The sequence below is a fragment of the Canis lupus genome, chromosome 28 (assembly GCF_048164855.1).
Source record: "Canis lupus baileyi chromosome 28, mCanLup2.hap1, whole genome shotgun sequence".
Taxonomy (NCBI): domain Eukaryota; kingdom Metazoa; phylum Chordata; class Mammalia; order Carnivora; family Canidae; genus Canis; species Canis lupus.
The window spans coordinates 15,152,195-15,178,028 of record NC_132865.1 but is presented as its reverse complement, the minus strand read 5'-3'; the positions used below and the strand labels follow the sequence as shown (position 1 = coordinate 15,178,028).

Below are 25,834 nucleotides of genomic sequence, written 5' to 3'. Positions count from 1 at the left end.
AGGTTAATGGAGGCCTAAAATAAATTGAGTTTTGACTTGGGTCTATCTCATAGTGAACCAAAGAGTCTCAAAACTCATCCTGTGGTTAATTTCCCAGATTCCAAAATGTGTGATTGCAATAGACATGCTCAGAAACTATAAGAATCCCCACTTTGGTTTCTTAACCTATGGAATGAAAACTATTATTTTAGGGAAAGCCAAGTGAAAATCACTAGAACTGCCTAGATAGTAAACTAAAAACAGCATTGCATTCCTAGAGGAACTTTAGACATTAGTACCACCACTAAAGACTTGAAAGATGCAAGATAGTGATTCTTGTCACATCCCATTTAATTGTCTCTTTGGCCTCTGTGGAAGACAGATGGATCTTGAAGAATGACAGTGAGTTTCCACAAACTTAACCAGATGGTGACTCCAATTGCAGTTGCTCCTTCAAATGTGGTTTTGTTAGTAGAACAGATCAACATATCCCCTGGCATATGGTACAAGGCTATTGATTTGGCAAATACTCTTTGCTTCATACCTGTTAGTAAAGACCAAGAGAAACGGTTTACTTTTGGCTGTTTGAGACAACAGTACATCACTACCATCTTACCTAAGGGTGATATCAATTCTCCAGCCTTATATCATGTCATAATCTAGTCTGCAGAGACCTTGATTACCTCTTCTTTCAGTGGTATTTCATGATGGTTTATTTTCTTTATAATATTTAGCTGTTTGGGAAGGATGTGAAAATAGTAGCAACTATCTACGCATTATTTAGAAACATCTGTGCCCATGGATAGGAAACAAACTCCACAAAAATTCAGAGCCTGTCTGCCTAGTGAAATTTCTATGGATCCAGTCAATGGCCCATGACATGAAAAGTATCCTTTCCAAAATGAAGAAAATTGCTTCATCTGACCCCTCTTACCAGTAAAGAAAAAGCATTATTTGTATCTCTTTGATATTGATTGCAAAATATACCTCATTTGGATATGCTATTCTGACCCATTTGCCTAGTAACTCCAAAAGTTTTAGTTTTGATGGAGGTCCAGAACATGAGAAGAAGACTCTGCAACATATACAAGGTGCCAAGCAGCCAAGCAAGATGTCCTATCATTTGGGCTATGTGATCTATAAGATACAACAGTGCTTGAAGTATCTTTGTCAAGACAGGAAAGCTGAATGGAACTTTTGGCAGTCCTTATAAGTGATTCAAGAAGCAGATATTTAGAATATTGAAGCAAACTACACCTTCTGTTACACATAATTATTCTCCTTTTGTAAAATATCTCTGGCTTGCTACAGAGCTTTAGTAAAAAACCAACACCTAACCACGGACCATCAAATTACTATATGGCCTACACTGCCCATCAGAGTGTTGTCTGATTCTTTGATTCATACCCTTGAGAGAGACAGTAGCATCCCCATCATCGAACAGAAATGGTAGATATGATATTGAGTTCAATCAGTTTCTTAAGACACAGTGAGTTGCACAAGCAAATGGCCCAAATGCCCATGGCCCATTTTCCTATTATATTACTTCCCCTTAACCTACACCTAAAACCTCATGGAGAGTTGCTTAAGGAAGAAAAAAATTGGTCCTGAATTACAAATGATTATGCACTACTTGAAGGTATATGGCTACAACACTACAGTCCCTCTCAGTGGTAAAGCAAAGTCTACCCAGTGGTCAGAACTTCAAGAAATGTGGGGCACCAGGTAGCCCAGGTGGCTCAGTGGTTTAGCACCACCTTCGGCCCAGGGCATGATACTGGAGACCCCGGATCGAGTCCCACGTCGGGCTCCCTGCATGGAGCCTGCTTCTCCCTCTGCCTGTGTCTCTGCCTCTCTCTCTCTCTCTCTGTGTCTCTCATGAATAAATAAATAAAATCTTGAAAAAGAAAAAAAAGAAATGTGTGGCACCTGAATAGCATAGTTGGTCAAGCATCTGACTCTTGGTTTCAGTTTAGGTGGTGGTCTTAGGGTCCTGGGATCAAGCCCCATATTGGGCTCCATGCTTTGAGTGGAGTTTGCTTGGGATTCTCTCTCACCTTTCCCTCTGCCCCTCCTCCTTCCTGCTCTCTCTTTCAAATAAATAAATAAACCTTAAAAAAATAACTTCAAAAAATGTACCTACTTTGCCTAAAGGAAAGATGACCAGGAGTTGGATCTTCACTAATTCAAAGGCAATAGTTAATGATTTGGCTGGATAATCAAGGACTGAAAGTAATGCAATTGGTGAAAAGGATGTCAGGGGAAGAAATATGAGATGGATCTCTCTTAATAACACACAGAGTGAAGATATTCTCAGAAGATCAATACTGGCACTAGTCTCTGTTACCACTCATGCTCATTGTCACTGATCTGGCTCATCATGTTGATGAAGGGTAGCAGCCAGGTTCATAGTTTTTCTAGCTCTCACTGAATCTCTTTTCGCTTCTCTAAATCCTGGCCAGGTGCATTTTTAGCTCTATGATGAAGAGGACCATCTTTTCTTCAGGTCACCTCATCATCCAAATTAGAAGCTTGGTGATGGTAAGAGATCTATGTGGGTTCAGCTAGCCCTTGTGAATTCTATTGTCCTTGCTTCTCCTACTCCATGTCTATTTTTCCTTCTTCACTATCTACTCTATTGATTTTATTCTCAGGACCAGATGTAGAACTAACAGCTATTTGTAAAGTATTTAACTAGCTCCATAATAGTGTAAGAACAATAATGAATAATGAATCCCATATTCTGTATCATTCCCAGGGCCTTGGTTTATTTTTAATAAAAAAAAAATTGAACACAAAATCAATAAAGATGAACTAGAAATGTTGATGAAAACCTAATATAGGAGGCAAATTTTATGTCAAAATTTGAAAGAAATAATTGTAAAAGGCAAAAGGGAAGATCCCTAGATGAAAGAAAAAATACTACGTTTATTTTAGGATAAAAAGCTATGAGTTTTGTCCCTTGGGGGGAAAAGGAATATGTCATAAAGAGAAAAAAATGTTTTGAGGTAGATGAGGATATCAGAATACAGAAATCTATGAAATTCAGGCTGAGAAATTTTGCCTCTTCTGGTGGACATCAATAACATGAGCTAATGGCATAGCATTTTTATCATGAGGGCTGAAGTGGCCCAGAACTGAGAAGCCCACTCCAGGAATCCTATTAGAAAGCTCAAGATAGAGAGAGGTAGGAATCTCTTAGGAGCAAAGCCAGGGATGATGTGCTAAGACATAACATGCAGAAATATGAATCCAGATAAAGGATACTAAATCTCTATGATTTGAACCATTTTTAATAACCACCATTTACTTAGCCAGATATAGTGCCAAGCACTTTATATACATTTTCTCATGAAACTTTATACAGTGGGTGTTATTTTTTCTTGTGCAGATAAAGAAACTGACACCTACAGGTTAAATAATTTACCCAAGTTTGCATACTTAGAATTAAAACATCTTGCATTTAAACACCATTCTCCATGACTTCAACTGTTTTGCTAAGAACAAGTATGGATAGAGCCAGGAGGCACTTGAATCAATCCTAGGAAGTAAGCTACAAGCTGAGGATCACTACATTTCCTGTACCTAAAGCTTGACTTTGTTCTGATGTGTATGAAGTTATAGGTGGAAATTTAAATGGACAAGCTGAAAAAATAAAAAGATAGGTAAGTGGTAGCCACGTAGGAATAAAAAACTGCAAATTCTGAATATAGACAAGAGTCCTGTGTGCAAACATATACATACAACTTGACCAAAGTCTGTCAAAAGCCAAGTAAAACCTACTCTCTTATTTATGTAAGTTATATTCCAAATGGCATGAATTTCAATTTTCCATCTTTAATGAAATGGAGTTGAGAATTCTTCTTTATATACATAAAAACAAAAAGGAAGAGAAGAGAAGTATGTGTTTTGAATGTCAAGCAACCGCAAAAGGTGACCTGGAACTCCCAGGACCCTTAGGAAGCAGCATAGGGTGATGCTTGGAAGGATAGACCCTGGAGCTGGTTTGCAGGTGTTTGAGTCCTAGCTCTGCCACACTCTAGCTACAGCCAAGTACTCAGTCTCTCTGCAAATCCTTGTTCTCATATGGAAAATGGGACTAGTAATTGTTATGAGGATTATTTATACTTTTTATAAATTATAAAATTTATAATTTTTATTATTTTATTTGCAAAATGCTTAAAAGAATACTTAGCACATGGTAAAGCACTTAGTAAAATGTTTTATAGTTAAGTACTTGACACTTTTGAAAATTTACTATAGGCATGGATCAAGTCAAAGGTCATCTCCTGGGCCACCCAGGTGGTTCAGCAGTTTAATGCCCCTTCAGCCCAGGGCATTATTCTGGAGACCCGGAATCGAGTCCCATGTCAGGCTCCCTGCATGGAGCCTGCTTCTCCCTCTGCCTGTGTCTCTGCCTTTCTCTCTCTCTCTCTCTATCTCTCTCTCTCTCTCTACTCTCTGTGTCTCTCATGAATAAATAAATAAAATCTTTTTTAAAAAAAAAAAAAGGTCTTCTCCTTTATGAGACTGTTTTCAATAATTCATGTATTCTTTTGTGAGACTGCTTTCAGTGATTCAATTAATAAGCATTGTTTTTTGAATGCCTGATAGATTCAAAGTAGTGCCCTCAGTCTAAGATTAAGATGGTGAACAGAACTGACATTAAACATAACCTCATGGACATTTATTGTTCTAATCCTCTAACACCTTACATGCTATTCTAATCTATTAGAGGATTCTCCATGTTTTGAAAACATTTGTTAAATGTTATTTACATAATAATTTTCCTTACTTGTCTATAAATTCTTCGAGAGTCTGAAATGTATACTTCTTTGCATTTAAGTTTAAATAAAGAATAGATACTCAAGAATGCAGTTAAATTAGGGAGAAAGAGAGAGAGAGAGGAAAGGAGGGAGAGAGGAGCCAGCAAAGTAGGATGGGCAGCAGCACTAATCCTGTATTCCAACTATTTGAGCCCAAACCTGGGCTACTACCTAGTAGCTATATGACATTAGGTAGGATACTTAACTTCCCCCTTGCCACTGCCATCAGCTATTAATGAGGATGATAATAATAGTACTGGCTTTGATGAGATTTTCTATGAAACTGAAAGAACTAATGATTTGAAAGCATCTAGCATAACATATGGCATATAATAATCACAACATTTAATATATTATATTATAAACTAATGAGCAAAATGAACTTTAGAGAAAACATTCTGTAAAGATGCTGCTATGATTCAACATGTGTAGAAAGTGTCAAACTTCCTTGATGTATGTGTGTGTGTGTGTGTGCATGTATGCATATACACAGTTGGTATTTGTAAGATTTCAAAGTCTTATAATTTTTATATGAGCAAATAAAAATGATTCCAAAAGACTCAGTCTAACTTACTACATACCATTTTAATGCCATGAACAAAAGGATTGCAATGCTGGATCTCTGCCATACTGTTATACAGACCAATTGCAGCAAAGTCAATGAATCAAATGCAATTTAGTCTGGCTCAACCAGATCCAGCTGGAGGCTGTTTCTGCACATGAAGCAGAAAAAAACATTATAGACTGTAATTTCTGCTCAGATCAGTCAGTCTCAGTCATTCTAGTTGGCAGGCAATTGGTCTGACTTAAATGATTCTGCGTGAATGATTCTGTAATGGTGGAAAAAGCACAACCTTTAACCTGTAATAAAGTAGACTGGGTACATTCTTCTTAACTCAAAAGAGGGTGATCACTAGGCATTTCGGCTGTAGTATCACCTTCTGTATATCTACCTAAGAAACTTTATTTGGATATGTAGAAAATTACAAGATCATATTATTGACTTTTGAATGTAGTGCCTTAATTGGATAAGTCTTTTAAGTGTCCTAGATGAGTATATTTTGCAAATGGGGATAATGTTAACATTTAGTGTGTGACCAGAGGACTGGCTATGGAAGAATGTAAAATAAATAAATTTTGGCCTTACATCTACATTCTTGCAATATGACATTGCAAGTTCTACCATTAGAAGATAGGGAGTGTGTAATCCACATCTTGAATCTGAGCTGGCTGTGTGGCTCACTGCATTGGATTATGATGCAAGAAGAGCCTTTAAAATTTTTTGTGCATTGAATCTTGCTCTTTTGCTGTATCTGGAACTCCACGATCACCACAGAAGCTAGCCTGCTTGGTGAGTGAAAGGAAGAGAATTTAGGTATCCATTCAATGGTAAGCCAGCCTGCAGCCATGGAACAGTCAATTGCCAGACTGATAGTAAATAAGGCCAACGCTGTCAACTAAATGTAGGTACATGACTGAAGCCAGATGAGACCAGCAGATTACCATTCAGTTAATCCAAGCCCAGTTGTTAATCTACAGAATTATAAATTAATAAATAGCTGTGACAAGCCACTAAGGTTAGGGATGACTTATTATATACCAACTGGTACAATGAAGAAGGGAGACATAGTGCCAGGGCCTATTCTTGGATCCCACTTGTTTTTATGGACAAGCTGACTCAATTCTAAGCCCGTGTATGTGGCAGACCTAGAGTTTTTCATCCATATATTCTTTACTTCACAAATGAGTATAACAAGAGCAGGCTGGAGGTTACTCAACACTCCGATCTGAGAAACTTAGGAAGGCCAAAGCAAAGAATAAAGTTGGTGAATAACACTTATGAAATTTAAAGAAGCCTAGTTCATCACAGTAAATGAGAGAATCAGATCAGGGAAGACTTAACTTGACATTTAAATGTTCAGTTTACCTAGAAATTAGTGAGTTAGAAGACAGCGTGTGGCTTGAGCACTTTTCTAAAATTAAGGATGGTGTTAATATTTTAAATGGAGCTTAGGTAATAAAGCGCTTCTGTTGAGATTTCTCGACAGTGGCAGTGGACAATGACTTTGAACTGAGATCCAGATAAAATATAGTAAGAGGGTCTATTTCTGGGTTATTTGATGGGACAGCTTGGTGTTCCTGTTGCTCTCTTCTCAGTACTCACTTTCTTACATCTGCATCACTGCCCTTGTCTGGTTAAACCATTTCTTGATAGTTTCTGCTGACTAGACCCCAGGCCCAGAGTTTATGCAAGACTCTGGGCTCACCATGGCCTACTGAGCAATCAGATGGGCACCTTCATATCCATTATGTCTGTTTCCCACAGTAAGAGAAGAGATGTTAATTAATTTTGTGGCTTTTAAAGTCTGTATTATTTTGGACTATTATGTGGCAGCATCTAGTAGAAAGCAGGTGGACCCTAGAGCCAAGGTTCACATCTGGGTCCACACTCAATACGTGACCAGCCTTGAGAAACTCACCAAAACATTGTGATTTTCTTTCTTCTTTTGTAAATAGTTATAACACTTGTTTTAACAAGTTAGTGGAACTGTTGTAAGAACAAAATAGTATCCATACAAAACACACACACACATATGCATAATGTTATTTTAGGATTTCAATAAATATTAATTATGATTATTACTGTCCTTTGATAGTCCTAAAACTCCAGAAGTCTGAGCTAAGATGGTAGGACAAATTTTATTTAATACTCTATGTCTTTAGCTATGTATTTGAGTCCTCGAATTCAGGATGAAATAGATCTGTGTGAAGAAAGTGAAGAGAGTCTGAATGAGTATTTACCTTGTTATTGGCTGATGCAGAGAGATTTTCACATATAGATAGAAAGTCAGGAGTGGGGGATGGGTGGTGAAGATTTTACTCTGAAATAGAGAACAAATTCTGTTTCTTTCAAATTGCTTGCCATTTCTATTTAGGTGATTCATTGTATAAACAACCCAAGTCCCTGACTATCCTATAAAGGAAAGATTGTCTGTAGGTGTTTCCAACAATGGAATTACAATGCAGCTACGTTACCCAACTGGTAATAACAAGTATCTACAAAGCCAAACCAGTGCGTTGTCTTTCTAGCTACCAATTGATGCCAATGAAGACAACATCTCTGAGAGAAAGAAATAATATTTTGTAAGAACAAATAATTATTTTACTTTTTTTTTCTCTTTGAAAATGCCAACGTTCTATTCCTTCAAGGACCTCTTCCTCTTCTGTGTAAATGCATTTTGGTGGGTGATTTTGACTTTGAATATATTTCAAAACATATTTCATCATTTTCATGCCTCTGATATCACATTTTATGCAATGTCTAGAAGAACACCTGTTGTATTAATTTACTTCATAGATAGGTGTTGGCTGGGTGATGTGTAACAACTATGGGGCCATAGACCAGCGATGTGGAGCAAAGTGAATGGTATAGTCCCTGACCTTGTAGGATCTATGCTTTCATTGCTATTTAGGCTTGGCCTGTGCCACTCTCACTCGCCCCCTTCCCAGGGATTTCTCTTTTCCCTGTAGCATTTCACATGGGAAAACCAGCTCAATTCTCCAGTACCTATAGGTACCTCTAAGTACTTTCCATAAATTATTTTATTTAATCTTCTTTGCAACTTCATAAGGTTCATTCTATAATGATCCCAATTTACAGATAAAAATACTGAACTGTATGTGGTAGAAGCAACATTAAAACCCAGGTTTATTTGACTCCAGTGTCTGTAATATACATTACTTGGTATTACCTTTAGTCTGTACTATAAATAAGCTACCTTCTAAAAGTAGATTTTAAGGTCGCTGAAAGCAAGCAATGTAATTTTCATCTATATTAATTGATCTGCTTTATGTACATTATATCGATTAATTCTATTTATGAAGCAGACATTTTAACTCCACCATAGAAATGAGGAAACTAAGGATCAGCTTGATTAAGAAACATGTCCAAGTTCACTCAGCTAATTAATGGTAAAATTAGCATTCAAATCAATGTCTCAAGTCTAAAATCCATGTTTCTAAGCTGCTTCTTTAAGATTTGAGGAATTTATTACAAATTTTAAAGACAGATTATGGAGATAAACACAATTCTTCAACAGCAAGAATTTCAGAACAAGGATGACATTAAGGTCATATGAATAGACAGGGAAGAAATACAAGGAATTCTGATCCTCCTGCTAGTATCTCATTATAGTAACGTTTATTAGTGAATGCTCATAATTAACTTTCCCTTCTTCTGCTTAAAAATGAGGATAGAAATTTAGAAAGACAGGAAAGTAAGGCATATTTTTATGTAATCAGAATGAAAACTATTGGATTGTAGCGTAGAGAATATGAATTTAGGTTTTTCTCACACATTAAGCATGATAATAATTCCAGATAAACCATAGAGTAAAATGTAACTTTTTTAAAAAATGCCTTACAATATTGAGGTTTTTTGGTTCTGTTTCTCTAAAGGAAGCTGTGGTCTGATGGACAGGGTCCTGGCCTTGAACTCAGAAGGTAAGAGTCAGTGCCCTAGGTTTAGCACATTTTACTTCTGCAAAATTTGGTAAGTTGCTTAAAGTCTTGAAGTTGCTGTCATATTAGTCAGATTAGAATAATATCAGGGTGTCTAAAAAATGCAATATTAAAAACTGTGAACATGTACTCATGAGCATACACACACACACAAATACACACATGACTCAGAGTCACTGCCAGTTTCTATAGTACCTTTGGAGTCCCTGACTTTATGTTTGGAGGATAAGCTTCTCAGATAATAATTTGTAACTGTCTAAGACTGTCTACATGAAACCAAAACAACTTACTGTATCAGTCAAGGTAATTAACTATCAATTAACGTGCAAATCAGTTAAATAAATTGCTCAGTATCAGGTAGTACAAACAACTTTAGTTGATTGACTGAATTACCAGCTTATTATATTATCTAGCAGAGTAATATATGTAGACCCCCTCCTAAGTGTATGGCCAACTCTGAGACTCTCAATAAAGCAAGATTTTAATGGTATTGATAATGATTCTACTGATTTCTCTATATTTTATAATCCCTCCAACTTAAAAATTATTCTCATATGTGTGACCTAATTTAACAGCTCAAAATATCCTACTATATATAAGTTATTTGCCTTTCTCTTGACACACATACACACATCCAATCTTTATTGAACAATGAAGACTAAAATTCACTCATAAGCTCTCAATTATTTAATCATATAACTTTATGATCTGATTAATCAGTTAAAGATCATGTAAATTAAGTGGTTTTTATTTATACTTAAATAGTTGTTTAATTAAAGGAACATTTACCTTGGGATACTTTTAAATAGTGAGTACATCCTAACAAAGTATGTTTCCATTTAATAAAGTTAAAATTTATACATAGATTTTGTACAACAAGACATGCCTGTTTTAGTCACTAGCTATAGCAAAAAAGTCCTGAACAAAATCTATTTCTCACATGCACAAGTCTGATATCAGTCAACTGTCTTTCCAGAGTAGTCACTCTGCGTATTTGTTGAGTTCTGCCATTTCAATAAACTGCTTCCATGTCCCTGTCAGAGAGGAATAGAGATTATGGAAGTGACTTACTTGTTCTAAAAAGCTTCAACTGGAAATAAAATGCATGGATTTCACTTGCATCTCACTGGCTAGAACTAGTCATATGACCCTGCCTAACTGCAAGGAGGTCTGGAAGGAGAGAATAATCAGATATGAAAAATACTAGTAAATTTTATCACAGTTTCTTTGCAAACATTGAGATAATATTTCCTTTTTTAATATCATTTTTTCTACTGACTTCTCTGCCTACAATAATTCAACATTGAAGTGAGGAATTTTCTTACTTTTTGCAATATGAAATAAAAGAATATTTGACAAGCTTCATGCTTTTACTTTTATCTACAAATTATACGTTTTAAACATAATGACAACACTTTAAAACACAGTTTGGTACACGTCGGTAATAGCTTTTAATGACTCAGAAAGAATATAATAATCTGCCATGATCAAAACTAATCTGCCATAAAGAGTACAGAAATATCAAACAGCTTATTCTGTGGAAACAAATCCAAATTAATTGCCTCATTTGTTACATCATATATAATATACACTTTAACAGTGCCATGATATCTAGCTTCTCAGAGAAATTTAGAAAAACATTATCAAATAAGATTTCGTTGGAAAGAAGTAACATGTGTAACGATGCAACTCCTAATTTTCTGTGGGTTTTATTCTGGTGATGCAACAATTATTTATTGAATTATGGCACTCTAAGTATAACAAAAAGTGAAATAAAATAAAGCTTTCCATTACACTCCATTTCTTTGGGGAACCAGTGTGTGCATTCCCACATAGGCACACATTCTCTTTTTGTACAATATTTTTTAAAAGTCCATGTACTGTAGTTATCCTACATAAAATGATGAATGGAATAGCTCCTCATCAAAAGACAGCACAAACTGTCCATCTTTCCAGAATTTGTGGAAATTTAATCTACTTTGTCTAGTTTTTTTTTTCTTTTTTCTTCTCTCTCTCTTTCCCTCTCTTAAGTATATCCTTTGTCTCTGTATGCTTGTAGCATTTATATTCTTGGGCTAGGTTTGGCTCCAGACTGTGGGTTAGGTTAGGTCTTCTGCACCTATGCACCTACGTTCTTACTCTGGAGCATTTCTGTGGCGATGCCCTTCCCCTGGCAGACTACAGGAGCACAAGAGCACAGCCAGTATAAAATGGAGCAAAACACTGGAATTGGGTTGTTCCCAAGATAAAGTACAAAACAGACATTACATTACCTGGTGTGTTTGATTTGTAGATTGTGGGTAAAATAGGAATGCATAAGCAAGCTAAAGAAGAAGGAGAGGAGGAAGTAGAGAAGCATATAAAAAAGAAAGAAAAAGAAGAGGAAGAAGGAGGAAAAGGAGAAGAAATAGAAATTATTAACTACAGATAATAAGAAAGGAATTTATATAGTTATATATATATGCATACACATACAGACAGACATATATAAAACTGTATCTGAAAAATGATGAGGGTGGAGGAGAAAACTTTTGAAGAGACTATATGAAAACTAACTCCTTGCCTTTCATGATAGAAAGCTAATCTCTATTTAAAATAGAATGCCTTCAGACAGAACATGGAAGACTCCTAACTCTGGGAAACGAACTAGGGGTGGTGGAAGGGGAGGAGGGTGGGGAGTGGGGGTGACTGGGTGGCGGGCACTGAGGTGGGCACTTGATGGGATGAGCACTGGGTGTTATTCTGTATGTTGGCAAATTGAATACCAATAAAAAATAAATTTATTATTTAAAAAAATATAAAAAATAAAATAAATAAAATAAATAAAATAGAATACCTTCAAAAGTTTGGAGTGTTCCCAGAAACAAGTCAAAATTGAAGTCAAATGTAAAGGACTGAAATGAGAATGACATTAGAACTCTTAAAAGTAACAACAAGGCTGAAAGATAATTTATATGATTTTAAACACCAGCATATTAATAGATATACTATTTATAAATATGGAGTCAAACACCAAAAGAAACAGTTAAATGATTTGAAAATGAATTTTGGGGAGAAGCAATATTCAGAAATGGGGAGGACTGAGGGAAGAAAATGCATGCTGTTTGGAGTTACATGCCTTGCAGTAGTACATACTATATTCATGCAGTAGTTCCTGAAATTTAATTAAGTAATATAGATAAAGTATTTTGATAAATTTAATTTAATTACCCTTTACAATTTGCACTCAGACCAGTGGATATTTGGTTCAATAATATTATTCAAGGCAGAATACATGAAGTACCATAAGATTTTTACAGATTAATATTCAATTGTTTGATAACTTGGGCCTAAATATGGATCCAAGACTGGATATCTAAAATATCTTGTTCCCATGTCTCATTCTCTCTTTCTCTGTTACTGTATTATAATCATAATGGAAAAAAAATGTGTTCATTTCATACCACCTACGAATAAGTAGACATCATAGAAAATATCTAAAAAGTGTTATGTTAGTTGTTACCCCTCAATTATTACTTCCCCTGTATTGGATTTGCTGGCCAATTATGAGGAATTTTACTAGAATCGAACTTAAAATGCATCTGCTTCATAGTATTTATACTTCACAAAGCAATGACTGGCTTCCTGTTTGTCTCTTAAGAGTTGGCCACAAGTTAATTATCTGGGCAAGTTTTTAAAAGATGGAGAACAGTTGGTGGGCTTTGCTTTCAAATGCCATTCTTTTAAGTATTACAGAAATATTTTCTCTAGAAAATTAACTACAAAACACCCAACCAAGAGATCTATTACAAATTAGTTTTCTCTCTAATATCTTTGCAAGTCTAAGATGGAAAGAACACTAAACTTGGAGTCTGAAGACCCAACATCGTCCCTAACAACTGTCAATTTAGCCAAGAACTTAATCTCCAATTGGCTTTGTTTTCTCATGTAGACGATGAACATTATGTCATCTACTCAATAAATACATATTGTATGTTTACTGTTTTCAGGTGCTCTGTATGCACGGAGGACCCAAGATTGAAGAGAACAGTAATGGTCTGTGCTATGAGACAAAAATAATATTAACTAACAGCATTACTGTGAGAATAAAAACAAGATCATGAATGCAAGCATTTTTAAGAGTGTAATGCCTTACAGAAAATGAGTTTTATTACTTTTATTTAATATGACACAATGAGGATTCGTAAAATGTCAAAAGGCAATAAGGATTTACTCAATAGTATAAATACATCCTCTCAAATTGATCTTACTTCCAGCTTTTAAACATGCACAAGTCTCTTCCATCCATATAGTTCAAATGTTCCTTTGGACAGAGCTTTTTCTCTACCTTCTTTTTCAAAACAAAATTCTAAAAGACTGGTCTGTTTCTCCAGTGAACACTTCCTCACCGTCAGCTTTATTGTTAACTTTTTCTGATCTGGCTCCAATTCTTATAGCAACAAACTAAGGTCACAAGTGATCTCCCGATTGGTACATCTAATGGATATTTTCAGTGTTCTTTTTTATAGTCTCAGTAGCTATTAACAGTATAGACACACTCTGCACAAGACTTTGCCCTGTGGCCCCTTGCTCCTTTTACTCTCCCAGATTGCTCAAGTCTCCTCTGTTGATTCCTCATTCTCTACCCAAACACTAAATTTGGTAGGTCACCAGTCAGGCCTGGACTTTCTTCTCTTCTCACTCTATAATTTTCCCCTGGGTGATCTAATGTGTTCCATCCACCACTGTATGGCAGTAACTCACAAAGTTATATCTCTAGTCCAGAACTATCCTCTGAGTCCCAAGTCTTTTTATCCAATCACCTATCTGGCATTTCGTGTCAGATGTCCTCTTGTTTTTTGTTTATATATCTCAAGTTTTTATTTAAATTCTAGTTAGTTAACATACAGTGTAATATTAGTTTCAGGTGTAGAATTTTTGGTGATTTGTCACTTTTGTATAATACCCAGTGCTCATCACAAGCATCCTCCTTTTAATATCCATCACCCATTTGACCTATATTCCCCATCAGCTCACCTCCAGCAACACTCAGTTTGTTCTCTATAGTTCAGAATATGTATTATGGCTTGCCTCTCTCTCTTTTTATTTTCCCTTGTATTAGTCTGTTTCATTTCTTAAATTCCATATATGATTAAAATCATATGGTATTTGTCTTTCTCTGACTGACTTATTTTGCTTAGCATAATACACTGTAGCTGCAAATGGCAAGATTCCATCCTTTTGTATGGCTGAGCAATATTCCATATATAGAGTATATGAGATACTGATTCAATTTCTTTACTGGATTATTTGGTTTTGAAGTTTGAGTTTGATAAGCTCTTTACAGATTTTGGATACTAGAACTTTATATGTCATTTGCAAATATCTTCCCCCTTTCTGAAGGTTACCTTTTAGGTTTGTTGACTGTTTCCTTTGCTGTGCAGAAGCTTTTTATCTTTATGTAGTCTCAATAGCTCATTTTTGCTTTTGTTCTTCTTGCCTCTGGAGATGTATCTAGTAAGAAGTTGCTACAACTGATGTCAAAAAGGTTACTGCCTGTGTTCTTCTCTAGGATTTTGATGTATTCTTGTGTCATATTTAGGTCTTCAATCCATTTTGAATTTATTTTTAGGCATGTTGTAAGAAAGTGGTCCATTTTCATTTTTTTGCATGTGGCCGTCCAGTTTTCTTAGCACCATTTGTTGAAGACACTGTCTTTTTTCCTATGGATATTCCTTCCTGCTTTGTTGAAGATTAACCACTTAGTTAACCACTTAAGCTGACAACCACTTAAGTTGACCACTTAGTTGTGGGTCCATTTCTGGGTTTTCCATTCTATTCCATTGATCTCTGTGTCTGTTTTTTTGCTGGTACCATACTGTCTTGATGACTACAGTTTTGTAGTATAACTTGAAGTCCTGAATTGTGATGCCTTCAGCTTTGCTTTTCTTTTTCAAGATTGCTTTAGCTATTTGGGGTCTTTTGCATGTGGTTCCATGCAAATTTTAGAATTTTTTGTTCTAGCTCTGTGAAAAATGCTGCTGGTACTTTGCTAGGCTTTGCATTAAATGTGTAGATTGCTTTGAGTAGCATAGACATTTTCACAATATTTATTCTTCTAGTCCATGAGTATGGGATGTTTCCATTTCTTTGTGTCATCTTCAATTTCTTCCATAAGTGTTTTATGGTTTTCAGAGTATAGATCTCTTACCTCTTTGGTTAGGTTTATTCCTAAATATCTTAAGGTTTTTTGTACAATCGTAAATGAGATTTATTTCTTGATTTCTCTTTCTACTGCTTCATTATTGGTGTACAGAAATACAACAGATATGTGTACATTGATTTTGTATCTTGTGGCTATTCAATTCATGTATCAGTTCCGGTAATTTTTTGGTGGAGTCTTTTAAGTTTTCTGTATAGACTATCGTATCATCTGCAAATAGTGCAAGTTTAATCTCTTCCTTGGTGATTTGGACGCCTTTTATTTCTTTTTTGCTGTCTTACTGCTAAGTCTAGGACTTCCAGTACTAAGTTGTATAAAAATGGTGACAATGGCCATCACTGTCTTGATCCTGACCATAGAGGAAAAGCTCTCAGTTTTTCCCCATTGAGGATGATATTAATTGTGGGTCTTTTGTACATGGCCTTTATGATGTTGAGGTATGTTCCCTCTATCCTTACTTTGTTGAGGATTTTTATCAAGAATGGATGCTGTACTTTGTCAAATGCTTTTTTCTTCATCTATTGAGGACATCATATGGTTCTTACCATTTCTTTTATTAATGTGGTATATCATGTTGATTGATTTGTGAATATTGAACCACCCTTGCAGCCCAGGAATAAATACCACCTAATTGTGGTGAATAATTCTTTTTAATGTACTGTTGGATTCAATTTGCTAGTATTTTATTGAAAAATTTGTACCCATTTATAAGAGATATTGGCCTATAATTCTCCTTTTTAGTGAGGTCTTTGTCTAATTTTGAGATCGAGGTATTGCTGGCTTCACAGAATAAGTTTGGACATTTTCCTTCCATTTCTATTTTTCTGGAACAGTTTGAGAAGTGTAGGTATTAATTCTTCTCTAAATGTTTGGGAATTCTACCAACGAGAAACCATCTGGCCCTGTAGTTTTGTTTGTTGGAAGATTTTTGACTACTGATTTAGTTTCTTTGGTTATCAGTCTGTTCAAGTTTTCTATTTCTTCCTGTTTAGGTTTTGGTAGTTTATATGTTTCTAGGAATTTGCCCATTTCTACCAGATTGCCCAATTTGTTGACATATAATTTCTTTCATAATATTCTTTTATAATTGTTTGTATTTTTGTGGTGTTTGTTGTGATTTCTTCTCTTTAATTCATGATTTTATTTGTGTCTTTTCTCTTTTCAATTGATGAGTCTGGGTAGGGAGTTATTAATTTTATTAATTATCTCAAAGAACAAACTCCTGGTTTCATTGATCTTTTGCTGTTGTTTGTTTGTTTCTGTATCATTTATTTCTGCTCTAATCTTTCTTATTTCTCTTCTGCTGACTTTGGCTTCATTTGTTGTTCTTTTTCTAGCTCCTTTAGGTGTAAGGTTAGGTTGTGTATTTGAAATTTTTCTTCTTTTTCTTATAGCCTGTTGTGCTATATACTTCCCTCTCGTGACCACTTTTGCTGCATCCTAAAGGTTTGGGACCATCATGTTTTCATTATCACTTGCTTCCATTTATTGTTTTTTTTTCTTTAATTTCCTGGTTGACCCATTCATTCTTTAGTAGGATTTTCTTTAAACTCCATGTATTTGTGATCTTTCCAAAATTTTTTTATGGCTAACTTTAAGTTTCAGAGTATTGTGGTATGAAAATATGTATGGTATGATCTCAACCTTTTTGTCTTTGTTGAGGCCTAATTTGTGGCCCAGTATGTGACCTCTTCTGGAGAATATTCCATGGGCACTCAAAAAAAATTTATATTCCGCTGCTTTAGGATGAAATATTCTGAATGTATCTGTTAAGTCTATCCAGTCCAGTGTGTCACTCAAAGCCATTGTTTCCTTGTTGATTTCCTGATTAAATGATCTGTCCATTGCCATAAATGGGGTGTTAAAGTCCCCTAATATTATTGTATTATCAATGAGTTCCTTTATGTTTGCTATTAATCATTTTATGTTTTGGGTGCTTCCAAGTCGGGGGCATAAATATTTACAATTGCTTTATCTTCTTGTTGGATAGACTCTTTTATTATAATATAGTACCACCCTTCTTCATCTCTTGTTACAATCTTTGGTTTAAAATATGGTTTGTCTGATATATAAGTATGGCTACTCCAGATTTTTTGGATGTTTATTAGCATGATAAATGGTTCTCCATCCCCTCACTTTCAATCTGCAGGTATCTTTAGGTCTACAATGAGTCTCTTGTAACCGGCATATGGATGGGTCTTTTTTTTTTATCCATTCTGACATCCTATGTATTTTGATTGGAGCATTTAGTCCATTTACATTCAGAGTGATGATTAATAGATATGAATTTAGTTATACTGTTAAGTAGTCATTTATGGAGATTTTCTCTGTTCCTTTCTAGTCTTTGTCACTTTTACTCTTTCTCACTCAAAGGGCTTCCTTTAATGTTTCCTACAGGGCTGATTTAGTAGTCACAAACTCCTTTAGTTTTGTTTTTCTGGGAAACTCTTTATCTCTACCTCTATCCTGAATTACAGCATTGCTGGATAGTGTATTCTTGGCTGCATATTTTTCCCATTCATCACATTGAATATATCATGCCATTTTTTTCTGGCCTGCCAAGTTTCTATGGAGAAATCTGCTACTAACCTTGTTTGTCTTCCCTTGTGTGTTAGGGATTTCTTTTCTCTTGCTGCTTTTAGAATGTTTCCCTTATCTCTATATTTTGCAAATTTTACTATCCTGTGTGTTGGTGTCAGCCTGCTTTTGTTGATTTTGATGGAAGTTCTCTGGGCCTCCTGGATTTAGATGTCTGTTTCCTTCCATAGATTAAGGAAATTTTCAGCTGTAATTTCTTCAAATAAATCTTCTGCCCCTTTTGTCCCCACTTCTTCAGGACTCCTATGATATGAATATTATTACACTTTATGGAGTCGCTGAGTTCCCAAAGTCTACATTTGTGATCCAATATTTTTCTTTACCTCTTCTTTCAGCTCCATTATTTTCCATAATTTTATCTTCTCTTTTTTTTTTCTTTAGAGAGAGAGAGTGCATGTGAGCAGGGCGGGAGGGGCAGAAGGAGAGGGGGAGAGAATCTTAAGCAGACTTCATGCTTAGTGTGGAGCCTAACACAGGGCTTGATCTCACAACCCTGACATCATGACATGAAAGAAAATCAAGAATCAGACACTTAATGAGCTGAGCTACCCAAGCAACCCTCCATAATTTTATCTCCTATATCACTTATTTGTTCTTCTATTTCTTCCAGGCTTGTGGTCATTATATCTACTTGGTTTCACATCTAAGTGATAGCATTTTTTATTTCTTCCTAATTTTTATGTCTTTTATCTCTGTAATAAGGGACTCCCTGGTGTCTTCTATGCTTTTCTCAAGCCCAGCTAGTATCTTTATGATGGTTATTTTAAATTCTGAATCAGGCATATTACTTATATCTATTTCATTTAGATCCCTGGATATGGCTTTTTCTTGTCTTTTTCTTTTGGGATAAATTCCTCCATCTTGGCATTTTGTCTAGGTGTCTGTCTTCTTCTGTGTGTTAGGAAAGCTTGTTATGTTTCTTGATCCTGAGAGTATTGCTTTATTAAGAAGGGGTCATATACTGTTCATGCCTTGGTACTTCAGGAAGTGTTTCTAGTGTATGCTGTATACATTTTGCTGCTGTGTTTTGACTGCTCTTTCTCTCAGGTCAGTTCTCTGCAGTTTCCTCTTGCCTGTATTGGGAACTGTTCAGGCCTGACCAGAGTGTGACGAGTTTTAACTAGGTGTATTCTGGTCCGCTTGTTAAAAGAGACCTGATGCTACTTCCACTACAGCTGAAGCTTTACAACACTGTTCAGTAGACTTCATGCATGTGGTGGGTCTGTAACTTGTCTTCTGGGGGAGTGGCTGGCTGCTCTGGTTCTCAGGCTCACTGACCATAGTAAAGAAGCACCTACAGAGTGCAGGGGAGTGGAGATTGGTATAAGCAGTTTAGGCCACCACTATTGGTATTGTGCTGCTTACTGAAGTCAGTTTATGCTGAGGGGTGAGGGAAGAAAATTGAACCAGCCCTTTCCCTCATCCCTGAGAGGGGAGTTCACACTAGCTGCTGTCCAGGAAGCCCTCCCTGCAGAAAAACAATCTCTCTTTGTGTGTCCCCAGTATTCCTCAGTTCCCTGCCTTCACCCTGTCTGTGTCTGAGCTGTCTGCTCCTCTGGCAACACAGGCACCTGTGCTTTATCCCAGGCAGGCAGGCAGGCCGAGTTCTAAAATTCCAAACTTTAGGGACATGGCATGGTGTGGACCTGCACTGGTCCTCTGTGCGAGGGTCTTGACAAGGTGGGGCTGGTGCAGGTTTGTTCCAGAAGGGCAGTTGTACCAACATGCAGCAGCTTGGAATTTGGAATAAAGCACAGCAAAAAGCTGCTGTCTAGGTTAGCTGCCCTCAGCAGGTGTCTCTGCCCCTATGCTAAGGGTCATAGGAACATAATGGCACCTGCCCACTCTTTTGTCCCCAGAGAGGCAATGCCACCTCTCCCAGAAGCACTTCAAGAAGGGGGAACAGTCCCTCCCAGTGTGTCCTAGATGATCCTCAGATTACACTGTCAGCTCCCGGGCTTCTACTTCTCCACAGGAGTACTGCAGTGCCCACTGGGCTTGACTCCAGCCAGGGCACAGACTTCTAAACTTCCAATCTTTGAGTTCCACTGTTTGTAAAAACTCACAATAATCAGTCCCTCTGGTTTTCCCAGTCAATAGCTTTGAGGAAGTGTTTTCCTTATGCAATCCTCTGTTTCTATCTATCTATCTATCTATCTATCTATCTATCTATCTATCTATTTATCTATCTCTTTTTTCCATGATCAGGGCTCCCTCCTCTCCACAGGACCCACTATCCTTACTTCCCCCAAATCATGTCTCCACACCTCCTATCTTCCACAATGTGGCCTCTTCTGTCCCTCTAGTTGTTCAGTTTGTTCTGTCGGTCCTCAGATTGATTTTATGGGTATTCAGAATGATTTTATATTTATTTAGCAGTGTTCAAAGGACAAGACAAGCCTAGGGTCCTCTACTACTCTGCCTATCCTAGCTCCACCCTTTTGTCCTATGTCTCCAAAGCACCTCAAACTAATAAGACACCATTGAAAATCTGACCTTCTCCTTGAAACCAGGTCCCCTTCTGTGGTTCTTATTGCTGCAAAGGACATCATTATATAGTCAGATATGCAAGATGAAGACCTACGAACCACCCTGATCCTTTCTCATCATCTGTTAGTTTTCTTTTCTAAACAGCTTTTTTTAAATCTTCTACTTAATTGTCACTTTATTTATTTTTTATTTCAAGTTTTAATTTAAATTCTAGTTAGTTAACATATAGTATAGTATTGGTTTCAGGAGTAGAATTTAGTGATTCATCATTCACATATTCTAAGTAGCTTTTAAATTCATTCACTTCTTTCCATGCCAATTTCCACTGTCTCATTCAGCTTACTGTTATCTCTTACCTGGTATAAAACAATAGCCCAAACACTGATCTATCTGATTCCATCTATGGCCCATACTCACCTGCAGCCAGAATGACTTTTAAATACATATCTTTTTTGTTATTATTGTTTTGTTTTATAATGGAGAAAATTAACAAGACGGGAAAAAATAAATGTTGGAGAGGATGTGGAGAAAGGGGAACCCTCTTGCACTGTTGGTGGGAATGTGAACTGGTACAGCCACTCTGGAAAACCGTGTGGAGGTTCCTCAAAGAGGTAAAAATAGATCTGCCTTACGACCCAGCAATTGCACTGCTGGGGATTTACCCCAAAGATACAGATGCAGTGAAACGCCGGGACACCTGCACCCCGATGTTTCTAGCAGCGATGTCCACAATAGCCAAACTATGGAAGGAGCCTCGGTGTCCATCAAAAGATGAATGGATAAAGAAGATGTGGTGTATGTATACAATGGAATATTCCTCAGCCATTAAATACTTATCTTAAGCCCATATATTATGCTAAAGATAAAATCCAAGTTCTTAACCTGCCTGTAAGGTCATGCATAACCTGGCCCTGTCTATTCTTCCAGCCTCAATTTACTCCACTCTTCCCTTGCTGAATGCTTTCCAGCCTTACTGGCCTACTTAATTCACTGAGGGACCCATGGACCTATTTTCCAAAGGACCTTGCACATCCTGTTCTCTGCTAAGCATGTTCTTCCCCCAGTCTCCTGAAAGAATTTGCTTCTGCATAACCTTTAGACTCTCTCTCCAGAGAATCCTTCCCTGGATTCCTGATTTAGTCAAATCTTCTGATTATTTCCACATAAGCCCTAGTACCTACCATTCCTTCATAATACTTGCAGTCATTTTAATTTTCATTTATCTTGCAATTATTTTTGTTTGTTTGTTTTCTATTTCCCACACTAGAGTATCAACTCTATGAATTCAGGAAATATAACTATGTGTTCACTCTATATATCAGATACCTAGCATAGCCACATATGGGGCTCTCAATACATATTTGAAATGAAAAAATGAATAAGCAAGTTTTATACATTTCAAATATGTATTGAAAAATATGAATAAGCAAGTTTTATAAAGATATACAACTCTAAAACCCTGAAAACTGGATGCTAAAAAAAATCATAACCAATTGCAGTCATAACAAAATTGTGATTTTCAAGAACAATACTCTGAAACATTTTAATCTCACAATTAAATTTAATCTCAAAATTACTTGAATAAAAGAACAATAAATATCAACATTGTCTTTAGTTTTCTGCATAATAAAAGTACACTCCACGAAAATACGTTGGCCTCAATACCAACAAATTGGTATGAATCAATTCTAACCCAGGAGGATAATACGGCATTTTCCAGGTTATCTCACTACATGCTCAACATTCATTGTGCTTATATAAGGAAAAGGAATAAATAAAATTGCCTGCTATGGTGAGAAGAACTCTGATCTGTTAGCCAATTTCAGTTCTACCTACTTAGTTTCAGTTCTACCTCTAGTTAATATTTTGACACTGAAAAAGTTTCTTCAGGTTTCTTTTCTTGTTTTTTATTTTTTTAAGATTTTATGTATATATTCCTGAGAGACAGAGAGAGGGAGGGAGAGAGGAAGAGGCAGAGACACGGGCAGAGGGAGAAGCAGGCTCCATGCAGGGAGCCCGATGTGGGACTCGATCTCGGGTCTCCAGGATCACACCCTGAACAGAAGACAGGTGCTAAACTGCTGAGCCACCCAAGATCCCCTCTTCAGGTTTCTTATAATCATTTTATAAGATAAAAAAATTCATGATTCCTATTTCTATCACCTACAACAGTGTATGAATAAATGATTATTCTCTTTTCCGGGATACCTGCACCCCGATGTTTCTAGCAGCAATGTCCACAATAGCCAAACTGTGGAAGGAGCCTTGGTGTCCATCGAAAGATGAATGGATAAAGAAGATGTGTTTGATGTATACAATGGAATATTACTCAGCCATTAGAAATGACAAAAACCAACCATTTGCTTCAATGTGGATGGAGCTGGAGGGTATTATGCTGAGTGAAGTAAGTCAATCGGAGAAGGACAGTGTATGTTCTCATTCATTTGGGGAATATAAATAATAGTGAAAGGGAATAGAAGGGAAGGGAGAAGAAATGTGTGGGAAATATCAGAAAGGGAGACAGAACATAAAGACTCCTAACTCTGGGAAACGAACTAGGGGTGGTGGAAGGGGAGGAGGGCGGGGGGTGGGGGTGAGTGGGTGACGGGCACTGAGGGGGGCACTTGACGGGATGAGCACTGGGTGTTATTCTGTATGTTGGCAAATTGAACACCAATAAAAAATAAATTTATTATAAAAAAAATAAAATAAATGATGATTCTCCTGATGGTGCCAGGAGCTCCTTCAAGGGGCATGACCCTATGGAATTCTAGGAGAACAACTGCTTAGAAATTACCTAATCATACAAATGGCCTCTGTTACATTATTGCCAGTGACAGAACATTTCAGAGCATGCTGTTTTGTTTTGTTTTGTTTTTATTTCAGTTCAATCGTAGGATATAACTTCAGGGGGAATGGTCCCACTGCCCAAAATAATACTTTCTATTTCTCCTGGCTTGGAGTCTGGAAAGATCATTGAGAAATTTATTTTGGGATTTCCAACGAAGTTACCATTGTTGAGGTCATGTTCTGATGCTCCCTCCATTCCAGCAATGATAGATAAAATATGAAAGGAGAAACATTAAAAAAATAGTTATGCTAAAACATGAGATAAACATGTCTGTTGGCCAGAAACAAATTGAAGTGGGGGCAAAAGTCATAAGCTTGTTGGATTCCAGATCTGGAAACATGCGGAAGCAAACTGGTTATTATGCAGGAAAATGGCAAAAGTCAGGAGCCAGAGTTGCTTAATGGAACTGAACACTAGATATAGTTTTGGAAGGTTACATAATGAAAGAGGTAGGAGATAGGATCTCAGATCAGAACATGGGCCAGGATATCCTATAACTCAGTGATTATAGCTGCATTATATCTCATATCATCTTACTTAAAGAACCTAAGCTTCCAGTTTAAGACTAGGCCATTTTCTCAGAGCCCTGGGCAACTGAAAACACTCTAAAAATATGAGGAACAAAATTAAAATTCAGGTGTCCTGCTGTTTCACTGCATCTGTATTTTTGGGGTAAATCTCCAGCAGTGCAATTGCTGGGTTGCAGGGCAGTTCTATTTTTAACTCTTTGAGGAACCTCCCCACAGTTTTCCAGAGTGGCTGCACCAGTTCACATTCCCACCAACAGTGTAAGAGGGTTCCTCTTTCTCCGCATCCTCTCCAACATTGGTTGTTTCCTGTCTTGTTAATTTTCACCATTCTCACTTGAGGTGGTATCTCATCGTGGTTTTGATTTGTATTTTCCTGATGGCAAGAGATGCGGAGCATTTTCTCATGTGCTTGTTGGCCATGTGTATGTCTTCTTTGGTGAAATTTCTGTTCATGTCTTTTGCCCATTTCATGATTGGATTGTTTATAGCAGCAATGTTCACAATAGCCCAACTGTGGAAGGAGCCTCGGTGTCCACCGAAAGATGAACGCATAAAGAAGATGTGGTCTATGTATACAATGGAATATTCCTCAGCCTTTAGAAACAACGAATACCCACCATTTGCTTCAATGTGGATGGAACTGGAGGGTATTATGCTGATGGAAGTAAGTCAATTGGAGAAGGACAATCAATTTATGGTTTCATTCATTTGGGGAATATGAAAAATAGTGAAAGGGAATAGAGAGGAAAGGAGAGAAAATGAGTGGGAAAAATCAGAGAGGAAGACAGAACATAAAGACTCCTAACTCTGGGAAACGAACTAGGGGTAGTGGAAGGGGAGGTGGGCGGGGGATGGGGGTGACTGGGTGACAGGCACTGAGGGGGGCACTTGATGGGATGAGCACTGGGTATTATGCTATATGTTGGCAAATCGAACTCCAATAAAAATATATTTAAAAAATTAAAATTCAGGAGAAACACTGATAGCAAATGAAATTTGGAAATGACTTTAAATATGTATATAATCTTCAAAGAGATAAATCAAGGAATAGCATCCATGAATATGAAATTAAAAGGACCATAAGTGACAGAATAAAAATATATACTAGGAATTCTAAGAATATATTTAATTGAGAAAACTTAAATTGTTGTGAAAGCTGAATAGAGAATTAATAAATAAATCTACATTTTTGGACATGGTTTGAATGGTTGAAAACATAGTAATATCACCCCTACTTTTGATGTTTACTGTTTTATACCAGAAACTTTCCATTAATTCATACTACAAATATTCCTTGAACACATTTTTTTTTTGCCCTCAAAATGAACTTTTCCAAACAGCTTCTTTTTACCTTATGTGTTACCAAAAGCTGAAAGATGGAGACATGACTTCCTTCATTAAGTAACCACATTAAAATACAGGTGTCTGAAATATTTTTTACTGTTCTATTTTACCAAGTTTATCTTACAACTCCAAAATATATAGTATTGATCTTCTTGTGTTGAGAGAGGTTTTCATATTTTGATGCAGATGTTGTCTGTATTTTAGGAAACATTGAATTGGTTACTCCTAAATGAACCCATTTATTTTCCAAAGATTTTACTTTTCAACTTTTCCAGAGCCTGGAAAACTATATGCTTCCACCAAAATGTAAGTGCCTCAAGAACGAAGATTTTTGTCTTTTTTTTTTTTGTTCAAGTACCTAGAATAGTACTTGGGTCATAGTAAACTCAATGGATATTTGTTGAAAAATCAGCTGCTTCTTAAAAAACACTTTTATTTTGAAATATAGCAGGAATTGAAGTGACTGATGTTTTTTATAACAGATCTCATTAAA

General features: G+C 36.5%; 2 long non-coding RNA genes across 3 annotated transcripts in view; one reads left to right on the top strand and one right to left on the bottom strand.

Moving 5' to 3' along the window:
- Positions 1 to 13,433, top strand: part of LOC140620226 (uncharacterized) — a 74,111-nt gene extending 60,678 nt beyond the window's left edge. Inside the window, exons 4-5 of the long non-coding RNA XR_012020005.1 lie at positions 9,264 to 9,308; positions 13,316 to 13,433. This is a non-coding gene — a long non-coding RNA (uncharacterized lncRNA). The remainder of the gene's footprint in view (positions 1 to 9,263; positions 9,309 to 13,315) is intronic.
- Positions 313 to 25,834, bottom strand: part of LOC140620224 (uncharacterized) — a 62,527-nt gene continuing 37,005 nt past the window's right edge. For both annotated transcript variants that reach the window (XR_012019995.1, XR_012019996.1), the window contains 3 exons: positions 10,267 to 10,360; positions 7,608 to 7,687; positions 313 to 523 (listed from right to left, as the gene is read on the bottom strand). This is a non-coding gene — a long non-coding RNA (uncharacterized lncRNA). The remainder of the gene's footprint in view (positions 524 to 7,607; positions 7,688 to 10,266; positions 10,361 to 25,834) is intronic.